This window comes from Mustela nigripes, chromosome 15, assembly GCF_022355385.1.
Source record: "Mustela nigripes isolate SB6536 chromosome 15, MUSNIG.SB6536, whole genome shotgun sequence".
Lineage (NCBI taxonomy): Eukaryota > Metazoa > Chordata > Mammalia > Carnivora > Mustelidae > Mustela > Mustela nigripes.
The window spans coordinates 25,642,432-25,657,408 of record NC_081571.1 but is presented as its reverse complement, the minus strand read 5'-3'; the positions used below and the strand labels follow the sequence as shown (position 1 = coordinate 25,657,408).

Genomic DNA, 14,977 nt, shown 5'->3' with positions numbered 1-14,977 from the left:
GACGATTTGTGATGTTGACATCTTTTCCTGTGCCTGTTGGCCATCTGTATGTTTCCTTTGGAAAAATGTCTCATCAAATCCTGTCCATTTTTAATTGGATTGTCTGTTTATTTGCTATTGAGTTGTAGGAGTTCTTTATATTTTTTTATATTAACTCCTTATCAGATAAATAATTTGCAAATATTTTCTCTCATTCTATAGGCTGCCTTTTCATTTTGTAGATGGTTTCCTTTGTTGTGCAACAGCTTTTTAGTTTGATGTAGTTCACTTGTTTATTTTTGCTTTTACAGTCATATGCCAAGACCAATGTCAAGAGGCTTAGGGCCTATGTTTTCTTTTAGTTTCATGGTTTCATGCTTTACATTTTAGTTTTTAATCCATTTTGAGTTGATTTTTGCATATTGTGTAATATAAGTAGTCTAGTTTCATTCTTTTGCATGTACCTATTCAGTTTTCCCAACATCATTTATTAAAGAGGCTGTCTTAATGACCATTGTATATTCTTGCATCCTTGTTGTAAATTAATTGAACATATATACATATGGCTCTCTATTCTCTTCCATTGATCTAGGTGTCTGTTCTTATACCAGTATCAGACTGTTTGATTACTATGGCTTCATAATATAGTCTAAAATCAGAAAGCATGATACCTCTAATTTTGTCCTCCTTTCTCAAGGTTGCTTTGGCTATCCAGAGTCTTTTGTGGTTCCCTACAAATTTTAGGATTATATGTTCTACTTCTGCGAAAAGTGCCATTGGGACTTTGATAGGAATTGCATTTATCTATATATTGCTTTGGGTAATGGGGACATTTTAGCAATATTAATTCTTTCTACCCATGAGCATGGAATATCTTTGCACCTATTTGTGTCTTCTTCAATTTCTTCCATAAATGTCTTATAGTTTTCAACACATAGGTCTTTCACCTTCTTGTTTAAATTTATTCCTAAGCGTTTTTTGATGCAATTGTAAATGGGATTTGCTTAATTTCTCTTTCTCATAGTTTGTTATTAGTGTATAGAAATGCAACAGATTTTTGTATGTTGATTTTATACCCTGCAACTTCACTGAATTCATTTATACATTCTTTTTTTTTTTTAAGATTTTTATTTATCTATTTGACAGAGAGAGATCACAAGTAGGCAGAGAGACAGGCAGAGAGAGAGAGGAAGGGAAGCAGGCTCCCTGCTGAGCAGAGAGCCCGATGCGGGACTCGATCCCAGGACCCTGGGATAATGACCTGAGCCGAAGGCAGAGGCTTTAACCCACTGAGCCACCCAGGCGCCCCATTTATACATTCTTTATTGAAATAAAAAACTAGAGTTTTTTGGTGGTATCTTTAAGGTTTTCTATGTATAAAATCATGTCACAAATTATGAAAGGCTTACATCTTTCTTTCCAGTTTGGATGCTTTCTATTTCCTTTTCTTGCCTAATTGCTCTAGGACTTCTGATACTATGTTGAATAAAAATGGCAAAAGTGGGCATCCTTGTCTTATACCTAATCTCAAAGAAAAAGCTTTCAGCTTTTCACCATTTAGTACAACATAAGCTGTAGACTTGTCATATATGGCCTTTATTATGTTGAAATACATTCCCTCTATATCTACTCTATTGAGAGTGTTTTTCAAAAACAGATGTTGAACTTTGTCAAATGCCTCCCTGCATCTGTTGAGATGATCATATATTTTTTATCCTTTATTTTGTTAATGTGGTGTACCATGTCAATTGACATGTGAATGTTGAACCATCCTTGCATCCCTGGAATAAATCCCATTTGATCATCGTATAAGATCTTTTTAATGTACTGGTGAATTCATGTTATATTTCCTAATATTTGCTAATCTGTGTGCAATATTTGCAAATATTTTGTTGAAAATTTTTGCCTTTATGTTCATCAGGGATACTGGCCAGTAATATTCTTTTTCATGTGTGGTATCCTTGTCTGGTTTTGGTAAAATCATTTGGAAGCATTCCCTCCTCCTTAATTTTTTGGGAGAGTTTAAAAAGGTCAGATATTAATGGTAGCATTCACCAGTGAAGCCACTGGGTCATGAACTTATATTTGTTGGGAGGTGTTTGATGACAAATACAATATCCAGACTAGTAGTCAGTCTATTCAGATTCTCTTCTTCTTCATGATTCACTCATAGAAAGTTTCTGTGAATATCCATTTCTTGGTTGTGCAATTTGTTGGGCTATAATTCTTCCTAGTAGTCTCTTTACGATCCTTTGTATTTGTGGTATCAGTTGTAACTGCTCTTTCATTTCTGATTTTTTTTGAACCCTCTCTTTTTTTTCCTTGATGGGTCTGGCCAAAGGTTTATCAATTTTGTTTATCTTTTCAAAGAACTAGCTTTTAGTTTCATTGATCTTTTCTATTATCTTTTTAGTCTCTGTTTATTTCCACTCTGATCTTTGTTATTTCCTTTCTTCTACATTCGGCTTTGTTTGTTCTTCCTCTAGCTTCTTTAAGTAGAAAAGTTAAATTGTTTGAGATTTTTCTTATGTCTTTAGCTAGGCATGAATCCCTATGAAATTCCCTCTCACTACTACTTTTGTTAAGTCATATATATTTTGTAAGTTATATTTCCATTTTCATTTTTTTCAAGGTATTTTATTTCTCCTTTGGTTTTTTTTGATTGGCCCATTGGTCAGTAGCATGTTGTTTAATCTTTACATGATTTTCTAACACTTTCTCTTTCCTCCTTCTGGGACCCTTATAATGCTAATGTTATGCCACTTTATGTTGTCCCATAGGTTCCTTAAGCTAGCTTCATTTTTTTAATTTTTTTTTCCTTTTTGTTGCTCTCTTTGTGTTCCACTGCCCTGTCTTCTTGATCACCAAACATTTCTTCTGCTTCAGCCAGTCTGTTGTTGAACCCTCATCTAATATATTTTTCAATTCAGTTATTATATTCTTCAGTTCTGTGACTTCAGTTGGTACTTCCTCATATACTCTTGCTGCTGAAGTTCTCGCTGTATACATTCATTCTTCTCCCAAGTTTGGTGAACATCTTTTTGGTTATTACTTTGAGACAAGCATAGACCCTGCTGACCTCTAGACCAGGCAATGCGGCAGTGTCCCCTGGGTGACAGCTGTCAAAATTGGGACTTCAGACCAGTGTATAAGCTTCTTTCTGGAAGGTCCTGGCAAGCTGTAGTGAGGCTGAGGGAAGGCAAAAAGATGGCATCCCACAGCCTATATTCCCTGAGAGCACCTTTGTAGCCTCTAGATGTGTGGCAGACCTGAAGTCTGCCCCTTGGGCCAAAGTACCAGGAGACGTGAATATGCTTTTTTCACTAATAGACGGGCGGTCCAAGAACTATCTCTCTGTTCATTACAGTCCCATGAAACCCAGGAACATAGGCATGCCTGCCCAAGGTATCAAGAGGAAGAGTGCAAAAATGGCATCCACCAGCACCTCTGTCCCCACAAAAAGTTCCAATCAGCAGAAGCTTTAAGGTTAGAAAATAAATCTTCACATATAGTCTAGGTGCTTTTCAAACTGCTGCTTTTGTTCTCGTTCCCAAGGCAACTGTGTCTACATGCAAGCCCATTAAGAGAAATATCTCAGTTCTCTACAGCCTTTTGGGTCTTCAGGATGTAAGATCCATTGGTTTTCAAAGCTAGATGTTTGGGGAGCTCATCTCTTCATTGCAGGTTCCAGGGGTTGGGATGCCTGATGTGGGATATAAACCCCTCATTCATCAAAGAAGTTCCAGATTTGTGAAATGCTTCCCAACTGTGGGTTGCCACTCTGGCAGTGGGGTTTTTGGTGAAACCGTGCATACATGGCCCTTTTACTGTTTTGTTGTGAGGTAGCTATTCAGCTAGTTTTCTGGTCTTTTTCAGAGGGAATTTTTCCATATGTAGCTGTAGATTTGGTATGTCTATGTGAGAAGGTGAGATTAGGGCTTTTCTAAGCCATTTTGGACCACCCCTTTCAACATTTCAACCGGTTATATCTGTTTTCTTGAACTTGTACAGTTCAACAATTTATTTCCAAATTATCCCTGTTTGGAACAGATAACTCCTTAATCTTGCAATTTGTATTTTGAGAGTTTTTCTTACACTCTTAATAGCTATGCAGTTGGAGATGGTGGATAAAAAGTCAGTCTTTTGATAACTGAACATGAGAAACATATCAATTCACAACAGGTCAAGTTATTCAGTTCCCTACACAAAGTATATAATAAGCAGCCTATACAAAGTATTGTTGGTAATCAATGTTAATCAGTGTGTTTGCTAATAGGACAATGTGTTATGTTACTTGGTAATACCTCTGACCCAAATAAAAAGTTAAGCTGATTACAGGACATACATTCATTTGCCTAATTTATTCAACAGATGTTGAGGTGGTGTCTGCAGTAGGTACCAAGCTGAAAGCAAACTTACATAAGAGAAAAAACAAAATAAACGTGGAGCAAAAAGATATCCACCTCCCAGGTGCTTATGTCAACATTACCCCAACACAACAGTACTTGTGGGCCTTAAGATTTAATAAACTAGACATACTGTATCTATGAGAAGAAAGCATCTTCCATGGAAACTGATTTTTACAATTAACCAGGAACTTCAAGTGCTAATAACCATTCTTTAGAAGTAATTCCTATGGTGAAAAAAAATGGTAATTTCTGCAAAGAAAACCCAGTGTTTTACCTATGTATATATACATATATATACAATTATTATATATAAATATATTCTTATATAAACATTATTTTATTTGGTATATTATACAACATATTGCAACATTACATTACATTATTATAGAAAATAATTATCTATAAATATATAACTAATTCAACTTAATAATATGAGGTCAACTCTAAAGCCATGCTTGAAAAATAAAATACATAAAAAAATTTTCTTGCAATATAGAACTCAATGCTTTTAACAAAATTCTCCCATCTGGGCAATACCGTTGATGCCACTTTTATAAACAAAGAAATAGGACATTAAAGAAAACTAATGTCTTTTTGGATGCCAGCACGGTTTACAGTAACAGTATGTTAATGAGGTCCAGACCAAGTAAATGTCAGTGGGGTAATGATGATTCCCAACATTCTAACTGAACCATTAAGTGATATGTCATCTGTAAATTATAAATGATAAAAATACAAGAAAACATGATCCCAATTATCACTTGTAAAAAAGGATGATAGCTATAATTTATCTCTACTTGAATGAGAGGCGATAAGCCTACTACAAATAACAGTAAAATACCTGCACAGCTGCTAACTAATGTGAGACAATTATAAACAGGACAGACAAAACTGAAAAACTAAAAAGCACAACTATGACAAAGGTACAACCTCAAAAGAAATTATATTGCCAGGTTTACGATAAGCATCAAACTGACTTAGAACACAGAAACATCACTGTTATTTTAATTATGTTTGTAAAAAGGTTTCTAAATTTCACCAAGAGAGATGAGGCAGATCTTCAGTCCCAAGGAAACTTGTATTTAGTTTGAAGAGATTATTGAGCTCATTAAAGTTAGCCTTTTCAAATATACAGAGCAAAAGTACCTTTTTCAAATATGAAAAATTATCAACATAAACTATACGAATGTTTTTATGTTGTTAAACTAGCTAAAATGAGTTAGTACTTGAAAAAATCTGTAAATCCATTTGAAATTTAGGTCTTTATAGATCTAGTACAATAATAATAATTTAAAAATCCTAACTGTGAAAGATCTTTGTCCCACAACATAAACATTCCCTCAGCATGGTAGGCTTTCTTAGCCTTGGCTCATTTCCATTTGGGATTCATTTTGTTTGGTTTGGTTTTCCTTTTGGGGGGGGATTCATTTTGTTTGGTATCATAAACATTTAATTTAATACAAAATATATTATAATGTGATCGATTTATGATTTACTTACTATCTGGTACTCATTAGCTCAAAATATCTTCCATGGAGAGATATACATCAGCTCAGGTTAGATCAGCAAGTCTGAAGACACTAAGACACACACTTCAGTGTCAGATATATGCTGAAAAAAACTATTATGCCTTAAATTTCCTAAAGACTCTTATATTGTTAAGATGGGATCACCATGTGAACTAGACACATATTCCTTCCAGAGAATGAAAGTTGAAAGGATATCTGCCTTTCACTGAAGGATACTATAAATATCCTTCTCAGAGAGGCAAATTATTTGCTGCTTTGAATTAAATATCCCATGTAGTCCTCTATTTTCAGCCTCAAACAGGAGTCTTTGATCTCATTCTGCACCACTGATAATTTCACTCCTGGTTTCAAATCTCTCTTGTCTGGTTAATTTTGATTTATACTAATTCAACTCCAGTAAACCTCAAAAGTAGTGGTACCTTAGAGGCATTTTAATTCCATTCTAACCAAATGATAAAACCAAAATTAAATATGACAAACTCCTCAAGGCTTAGACAAACCCCATAGGTACCTTATAGTTATCCAACATAATTTCCAGATTAATAGTTTTTGATATAGTGTTTGTAATCTACTTAAGGGCCCCAAAGACACACTTTTCTAAAACTGTTCCTCTCTATCAGCCACTTTCTCTAAGTCTTGTCTGATTTATTCAGAAATCTCTAAGATTAATAATTTAATAACTTATCACATGATATCATACCAGGTGACCTTTCAACATAGTTTCAAATAAAGAAAAGGAACTGACCTCTCTTAGAAAACTAGTTTTCACTAAGAGACAGAGAAAACTAGTCTCTTAGTGAAAACTAGTTTTCACAGAGAGACATTAAGAAGAATTGCAAAGTACAAAAATATGTGCAGAAAATATACACTTTTTCTCAACACATCTGTAGTATTCATTTGGCTAGTCCTTTCTAAAGAGCCCAGTCTCTTCATTTGATATATTAGGTTAAACCATAAAATTCTGAATAATTTGTACCCAATTTGGAAAAAAAAATGTTTTACCTATATAAAATAAGGTTTTATCTGTCACAATGGTCATGCTGTGGGCCCCCATCAAATTTATACTGGAGAATGGCAAGGAACATTTTCTCCAGAAAGATAATTTGAAAAACTAGTTCTCTGTCTTGAACATCACCTTCAGTTTATCCTCAGACCCAACATAACCATGCTGTATAAAATTGCAACCCACACCTGTACTCTTAGTCCTCTTTCTCAGCTCTTCTTTTCCATATTTCATAGCACTTATAATTTTCTAAATGATAACCAAATATGCTTACAATCAATCATTCTTTTCTAGAAATGTGAAGCTCCAGAGGGAAGGGATCTTTGTCTATCTTGTTCACTTAAACACCTGAACAGAACCTGATGGAAAATAGTCACTGAGTATTTGTTGAATGAATGAAAGAATGAATGAATCCACATTGAGGACTCAGTACAAAATATTTCTGGAGTCAGATTTTAATTCCCTTTATACACTTAACAAATATCTACTGTGCTCCGAATACGGGGGAGACAGAGCATACACATAGAAATAGGTATAAAGCCAAAGAGAACAGGGTAAGAGCTTGGAAAGAGAACAGTGGCTATTTTAAATGACCTGAGTCACCTCTCTGAAGTGATAGCAATTGTTTTGAGTCTTGGATTAAGGTAGGTGCCATACGTTTTTGGGTGGAGGGGGAAACTGAGCTTTGAGCATGGAGGAAATAGCAAACGCCTAGGCCCTAGGGTAGAGGCCTACTTGGTAAGCCCAGCAAGCCCAATGAGGCCAGCATGGTATAAGTGGGGTGTGTGAGGTGTGCAAGAACGTATCACTCTAGTTGCCTTTACCTACTACTTAATAACGTTCATATATACACATATCTATATGTATTTGTGTATGTATGTGTGTGTGTATATATATATATCTCCGAATGCCCTGGGAAATAGAGATTACCTTTCACCTAGAGTACTCAGATTCCCTGATAATAAGAGCTTCTTCAATTCCAGCCCCCAAATGTCTGTATCAGCACATCATATAAGATTACAAAGCACAGTAATGACATCGTTAAAAACCGCTCCAAGTAGCCTCAGAAGTCACCACACTGACTTTCACTAAGTACCACTGCGCACGAAGGTGTAAAGCCAAGTTCTAACTTGGTACTAGAAGGGTGCAAAGCCATGAGGCTCTATAAACATTAAACAGCGACGGTCCTTCTTAGTCTGGGGGAAGGAGCGCCGTCCCAAAGCAGTTCGTTAACTCCCCACTTTCACTCAGCTCTAAGACTAAGCCGCCAAGAGCTGTAGGCGGCAGCTCTGTGACATGCATTTTGTGACAGTCCTGGACGCGCACTGCTCCAGCATTTTATGTAACTTCCCAAAGAACAGAAACAAAAGTTCGCTCTAAACTCGCCTTCCAACTCGGGCCAAGGCGGAGCACTTGGAAAGTTTTCAGCGTCTGAAAACCTCTGTTTCCGGGGCTGAGCAGAGCAATACCCTCGGGCTTAAAATAAAGGCTTAAGGCGACCCCTCCCCTCCCTCCACAGCGGCTTCGCCCGGCTTAGCCAAACTTTCCCTGCCTTCCCTCAACCACAGCAACCCGGGTCAAAAGCATCCTACAGAGTGAGGGAGCAGGTTCGGAGCCAGGAGCTAGGTGAATGGGTTTTCCCGACGCCAGCCTAGAGTCGAGGCGACAGAAATAAAAACGGCAGCAGCCTACGCGAAGCGAAGAATGAGGAGAGGAGAAACTCTTAAGGCAGCCGCCGCCCCCGCAGGCCGGGACGACGCCCTGCCTCGCGTGCGGAAGGCGGTGAAGGCTCCGCGGTGGCGAGGCCAGCCAAGACCCTCGCCCCCGTCACGACATCCGCCCTCAGGCTCGCGCATGCGCAGCGCCGCCTGAGCCGGCGGCCTGGGTGGGGGGACAATCTCCAGAGTCGCGCACCCCGCTGCCCCCCCCTCAGCGGGTTTGCGCACGCGCGGCGACGCCTCGGCCCTAGGCCTGGGCGGGGGTGTAACCCCAGGGGCTGCTCGTCGGCCGTCGCTGCGTCCCGGAGCTCGGAGTGAGGGGGCGGAGAGAAATGGCCGCTTGCTGGGGGCATCTGAGAGTGGCCGGCTTCGAGCCTGGCGTCCCCTCTTGACTTCCTACGCCATCTTGTAGCCTTACCTCAGCGCAGGCTCGAGCCGCATCCGCTCCGCCTTCTGGGTCGCCGTTACTGCTCGGTTGGGGACCCGGCGCAGCGACGAGTTGGCGCCTCCCCCTGAAGCAGCCCGGCCTCGGCGGGTTGCGCTCGGGTGCCAGGCCGGGGACGGGAAGGGAGGGGAGCGCACTCGAGGGGAGGGGGCCGGCGACGGCGCCTCGCCCCTCCTCCTCTCTCCCGGCTGCCCACTGCCGCCCCCGCCCCTTCCCCAACTACTCCCGGTCTTATCCGAGCAGACCCCAGGACTGCACCCCGCCTCGCCCGGGGAGCCCATCTCCGCTCTGTGGGATACCCCCACTCTCTCCAGGTTCTGGGCCCCAAAGGCTTGAGAATTTGGAGATGCCCCACCCGGAAGGGTGAGGCGCGCATATAGTGCGTGGGCAACCTTTTCTACAGTCCGCGTCCCCCAGCCTCTCGGCTTTTTTCTTGTGGTGGTCTCTCCACCGGGAAGCTCAGATCGCGTCTTTGCACGCTTCCCGCCTGCTTTTCACCTCACTGCTGTGGGGCCGAAGTCGTGTACCCTTCAAACACGAATGTTGAAATAATGAGTGATTTGCCTTGAGGGAGTGACCTGAGCTACCCCGGGATCAAGGTCTTTTGGAACAACTGCACTATCCCTTTACTAATTTAGTAATTTCTTGTATTACACTGCACTTCTGTTGGCCTTGCTAAATTTTAGTAAAATGCGCCATAGCTTTATAATGTGCAATAATTTCTTCCACTTTACTGCACTTAACGTTGACTTGAGTGGGTTTTGGTAAAATGCTTCACAACTACAGTCACTAGCTGTTCCTGCGAGGTAAACTGAATGCTTTTACAGTGGCTTTTAAATGAGGACACGGATTCAACGTCTAAGTGATTTGCCGTAAAGTAGCACAGCTGCGTAGACTGAGATGTCAGCCCACGGGGACCATGACGGTGTTGTTTGGTCTGACCTTTGAATGAGTTGGCAGACATCTACGTCTATTATCACAGAATGGCTCCATTAAAACCCAGAAGGAGGCTTGCATTTACTTGACTTTGTAGGTTATGAGCAGGGCAAGAGTCTTACATGCATGGCATTGCCTAAGACAAGCTTTTCCTCCTGAAACAATCAGTTACCCTTTGGCCTTTTAATATAAAAGGTAAAATAACCATAACTGAAAGGACAGCCTGGGTTTTTTATTTGAAAAGGTTAATTAGGAGGAACTTCCCTGACAGTATTTATCTAAGGGAGAAGGTGGTCAGACTAAGGAAGGTAGTGCAATAAGATGGGGTTAATCACTAAACATACCTTCCTATTTGTGATTTTTATATCTCACTAGATTGTGAAATTCTTGAGAACACAAATCATGCCTTATTTCTGTACTGTAAACTGCTTAATAAATGTTTGTGGAATCGAATTGCATTGATTACGTGCCCTTTTGCTACTCAAATATGCTTCCATATGTCATTAAGATACCTAAACATAAGCATTAATCCATGGTGTACTCTCATTTTGGATTATTTGTGCCAGTTCTCCTGGGCTTGACCGCCTTGATAAACGGACTTCTTAAGAGTGGTTCATACCTAATCCAAAAAGGCTTTATGTCACCTTTTCTTATACCCTGATCAGCTCTCTACTTCCTCTCCTTGTGGCAAAGCTGCATAACACTGAGTCTGCATAAAGAAATCCACTGACTTTTCTGTTCAGGAAAAGGCTTTTCCTCTGATGACCACCAAAGCTGAAATTCATCATTAAACAAGTTTAGAGTTGGTTCATTACACAGGAATTTTTTCTAATTCGAACACTCAAGCCACATTTTTCCTTTATCCAGACTGTTTTATATTTAAGGCATTTTAAAAGTCACTATTAAGAAAGCAAAATTGTAGAAAACCACTTTCATACAGAATGTAATTAATAATTCAAAAATCGACCTATTTAATAATTCTTTACGTAAAGGTATAATACTCCTTTACGCATTAGTATTTTAAGATTTAGGTATTTTAAAAATAAAATACTTTTTAAAGATCCTGAAGTTCTTAGGACTTTTTAAAGGCACTAAGATTAAAGGTACTAAATGATAAAAAACAGACATGGGATAGACTTTCTCCAGGTTCTACCATGAATCCTATTGCTAATGGAGGACGTAGTGTTAATATATGATTATAGCAAGAATGATCAGAACAGAGGATTCAACAGATATAGTCTGAAAATATAAAAGTGGAAATTTCTTGTAACAAATCTAACCTCTAGAGCAGTTGGGAAGAAGCTTTTAGAGTTATCTCTATTTTTATCTAAATTAAGAAATCAAACTTTACTAATATTTAATATGTAGATTGACAACAGTGCATATTTTTTGTAATCTAAGTACATGACCAAAAATGTTTAGAGACCACTTCTTTTTTTTCCCCAGTGATTTCTTGTCATTACTAGTCTATAACTGTTTGTTTTTTGTTTTTTAGAGAGAGAGAAAAAGTGAGAAAGATCATGAGAGGGGAGAAGGTCAGAGGGAGAAACAGACTCCCCACAGAACAGTGGGCCTGATGCAGGACTCTGGGATCATAACCTGAGCCAAAGGCAGTCGTTTAACCAACTGAGCCATCCAGGTACCCTAGAGACCACTTCTCTAGCGTACCATTAGTTTGGGAGGCAGCATCTGATTTCACTACATGTTTTGATTCTGTAATATTTTAAATCCAATAATTTGGATTTATACAACATTTTAAGTATAATAATCTTGAAACATATCTAACATTGAAAATTTTACCTTTATTATACTATGCAATAAGTAGATATTTATTCCTTAATCACTGTTAACATAAGATATTTCTCTGATAAATTTTGGTACTTTATATAATGTTTTTTTGCATTATCATAGAACTGGGAGATTAAATATAAATCCTCATTTTATAGATGCCCAGATTATGAAGTAATTTGTCTCAAGTCTTTAGATTCATCATTTCAGTGCTTTTCCCAATGCATCAACCCACTCATAGGACAAAGAGCAGAATCAAATTATCCATCAAATGAATGATAACAACAGTGCCATTGCACAAGGTGGGAAGATGAGCTATTCCTCCTAGAAATATTTTTTAACCTTTGTAAAGAGGAAGAAATTCTTTTTTAACCTTTTACTTTAAAATACTTACGGATTCACATAAAGTTGCAAAAATAGTACAGAGTGTCCCATGCACCTGCCTCCACTTTCCCTAACTATGCTTAAGATAATAATATATTGAAGGAAAAAAAAAAAAAAAAGTTAAAGCAAAGACTTGGATTGAATAAGCTGACCAAACTCAGGGAAAACCAACTGGCCAGAAGCTAAAGGTTGAAAAGGATGGTTTTGGGGCAAGGATTCTGAATGAGGGAGCTATTCTAGAGAAAAGGAGGGAAAGGGGGAAGAAGATCATTAAACACAACACATTCCTTGGTCAGAAGAGAAGTGGTAGTCTCTATACCAGGTAGACATTTTTGTGCTCTTTTTTTTTGTCTATTATTTCATCATTTATCATTTCTCTTAAAGTATTCCAGAAAATGTCCTTGATATCATAACCTATATCCCTACAGATCACAGCCAGATTGCAATAAAAAATAAATTTCTGGCTTCATCATCTAAGGGCAACCTCTAGGAACAACCTCTAGCCCTCCTTAAAGTCCATAGGGGCGGGACGCCTGGGTGGCTCAGCTGGTTGGGCGGCTGCCTTCGGCTCAGGTCATGGTCCTAGCGTCCTGGGATCCCGCATCAGTCTCCTTGCTCAGCCGGGAGCCTGCTTCTCCCTCTGCCTCTGCCTACCACTCTGTCTGCTTGTGCTCACACTCGCTCCTCTCTCTGACAAATAAATAAATAAAATCTTTAAAAAAAAATAAAAATAAAATAAATTTAAAAAAAAAAGAAAAAAAAAGTCCATAGGGGCTGGAAAGATGGAGTGTTCTAGTATAATTCTGTAGACACCATGTAGCATCCTCCATCTTTGCTACTCCTGAGTGAGGACAGGAGACACTCCTGGGGTCCTGGCTACTGCCAGTTGTGTAGGAGACAATATGTGCCCAGGCCACTTTGATGTGGAAGGCACAAAGGCAGCACTGCCCAACTCTCTGTATTTTAGAGAGATATCAGTTACCCTGTGGCTTTACAGACCCTTCTTCCTTTTTATCGTGATATATGGCATGATGTATCCCAGCAGGGTGCTAGAATGCAAATTAATGAAGATGGTGTTACTATGGCAATAATGAGAGAACAGCAAACTACCCGAAGGAGGTCAGGAAAGGCTTCCCAAAAGAAAAAACTTTGGTGTTAAGTTTTAAGGATGTGCACAAGTTAGCTATGAGAACAAATGTTAGGGATGAAGATGCTGGGGAAGGGAAGCATTCCAAGTAGAATAAGAAAGAATATGATGTGTTTGAGAATTGTAAGCTGCTTAATAAGGCAGAACAAAGGGTATGTGGAGGAGATAGAGTAATGGTAGAAGATTAAAGTAGCAATAATTTCTTGAGTGCTTTCTTGGGTTTCATTCTTTATAGTACATTATCTTAATTAGTCCCTACCATAAACTGTAACTTAATTCTGGCTCTGTTTTTCAGATGAAATAGTAGAGACTTAACTAACTTGCCTAGGGTCACATAACTAATAAGAGGTAGGGCTAGGACTCAAATCCATCTCTGATTCCAATCTGGAGCTCTTTCCATTTGACCATGGGGCCTCTTTCTACATGAAGTAGAAAGCAAATGGGCCAAATAATAAAAGGCCTTGGCAATGTAACTGTAAGATACATCATAGGATCCAACAATGGATTTTAAGCAAGAGGATGACATAATACCCTTTGTGTTGAGGTGGCCCCTTGTTGTGCAGTGAGGAGGATAGTGAGCCTGGAGTCAGGGACCATGTTAAGACTATCTGATCAGCCCAGGTGGGACATTAAGAGTCCTTGAACTCAATGCAACAGTATGATGGGCTTAAAGAGAAAGAAGATGATTTTGAGAAAATTTTGATTAATTTTGAGAAAACATTAATATACTTCTCCATAATAATAAGTTAAAGAAATAGAAACATTTTAACTGATGCTGGGAGCATGTTTGATAAAATTCAATATTCAATATTCATTTTTGATAAAAAATTTTAGTAAAAGGCTACATCTATGCACTGGAAGCTAGCTTTGTGTTTAATAATGAAATTCTAAGAGCATGTCCATTAAATACAGGAATAAATACATACTTAATGCTCCAGTGCTATTCTAGCTAATGCACCTAGATAAGAAAGTAAAGTAAGGAATATGAAGACTGAAACAGATGTAGAAAACTTATCATTACTCATAAACTGTGCAGTTAGATTTGTGGACTAAGGGACACACACAGCTCCTTTCCCCTGTTGCCTACCTCCATTCCAATTTTGGACTGATCAAGTTCAAAGACATTTTATAGGTACCCTCCCAAGGGAATGGAGCTATTCTCTGCCATGGTAGCACATTGTCCAGTGGAGTTAATGGGAAGGGCTCTTCTGACTCTTTTAATAGGGCTTTTAATAGGGCTGAGGAAACAATGTCTTGGGAGATAGCCAACATATTAACTCCACTTGTGGCTTTTCATTCATTGTGCCTGAAAGGCAAGATAAGCCCAGTGATGCAGTCTAACTGCCCCAAGCTTTGGAGCAAATAATTTTTTGCTCTTGCACAACTTTCTCCTGGCCAAGTACATTGCAGGGGCAAGAGCCAAGATTGAGGACAGGATTCCAAGGTAAAAATAAACAGAGAAGATTTCATGGCCTGCCTTCATTCTAAACCAGGCAAGCATACATAGTGTACTGTGTGGCCTAATTTGCTGAGTTCAACATGAGATCCCAGGGCAACTCATCAGATAATAGTGACCATTTCCCTTGCTCTGGTTTTTTCATTTGGTTTGGTTTGGTTTTTGTTTGTTCATTTTGTGTGT

At 38.9% G+C, this 14,977-nt stretch overlaps 1 protein-coding gene across 6 annotated transcripts in view; it reads right to left on the bottom strand.

The window, feature by feature from the left end:
• The window catches only part of RCBTB2 (RCC1 and BTB domain containing protein 2), a 43,712-nt gene extending 34,415 nt beyond the window's left edge, over positions 1–9,297 (bottom strand). For 5 of the 6 annotated variants that reach the window (XM_059377571.1, XM_059377572.1, XM_059377576.1 and 2 more), the window contains exon 1: positions 9,057–9,143. The gene's annotated coding sequence lies outside the window, so the exon portion shown is untranslated. Of the gene's footprint in view, positions 1–9,056 lie in introns of all 6 variants that reach the window. The other variant, XM_059377577.1, reaches the window with a different exon arrangement.
• Between the last annotated feature and the right edge of the window lie 5,680 nt (positions 9,298–14,977).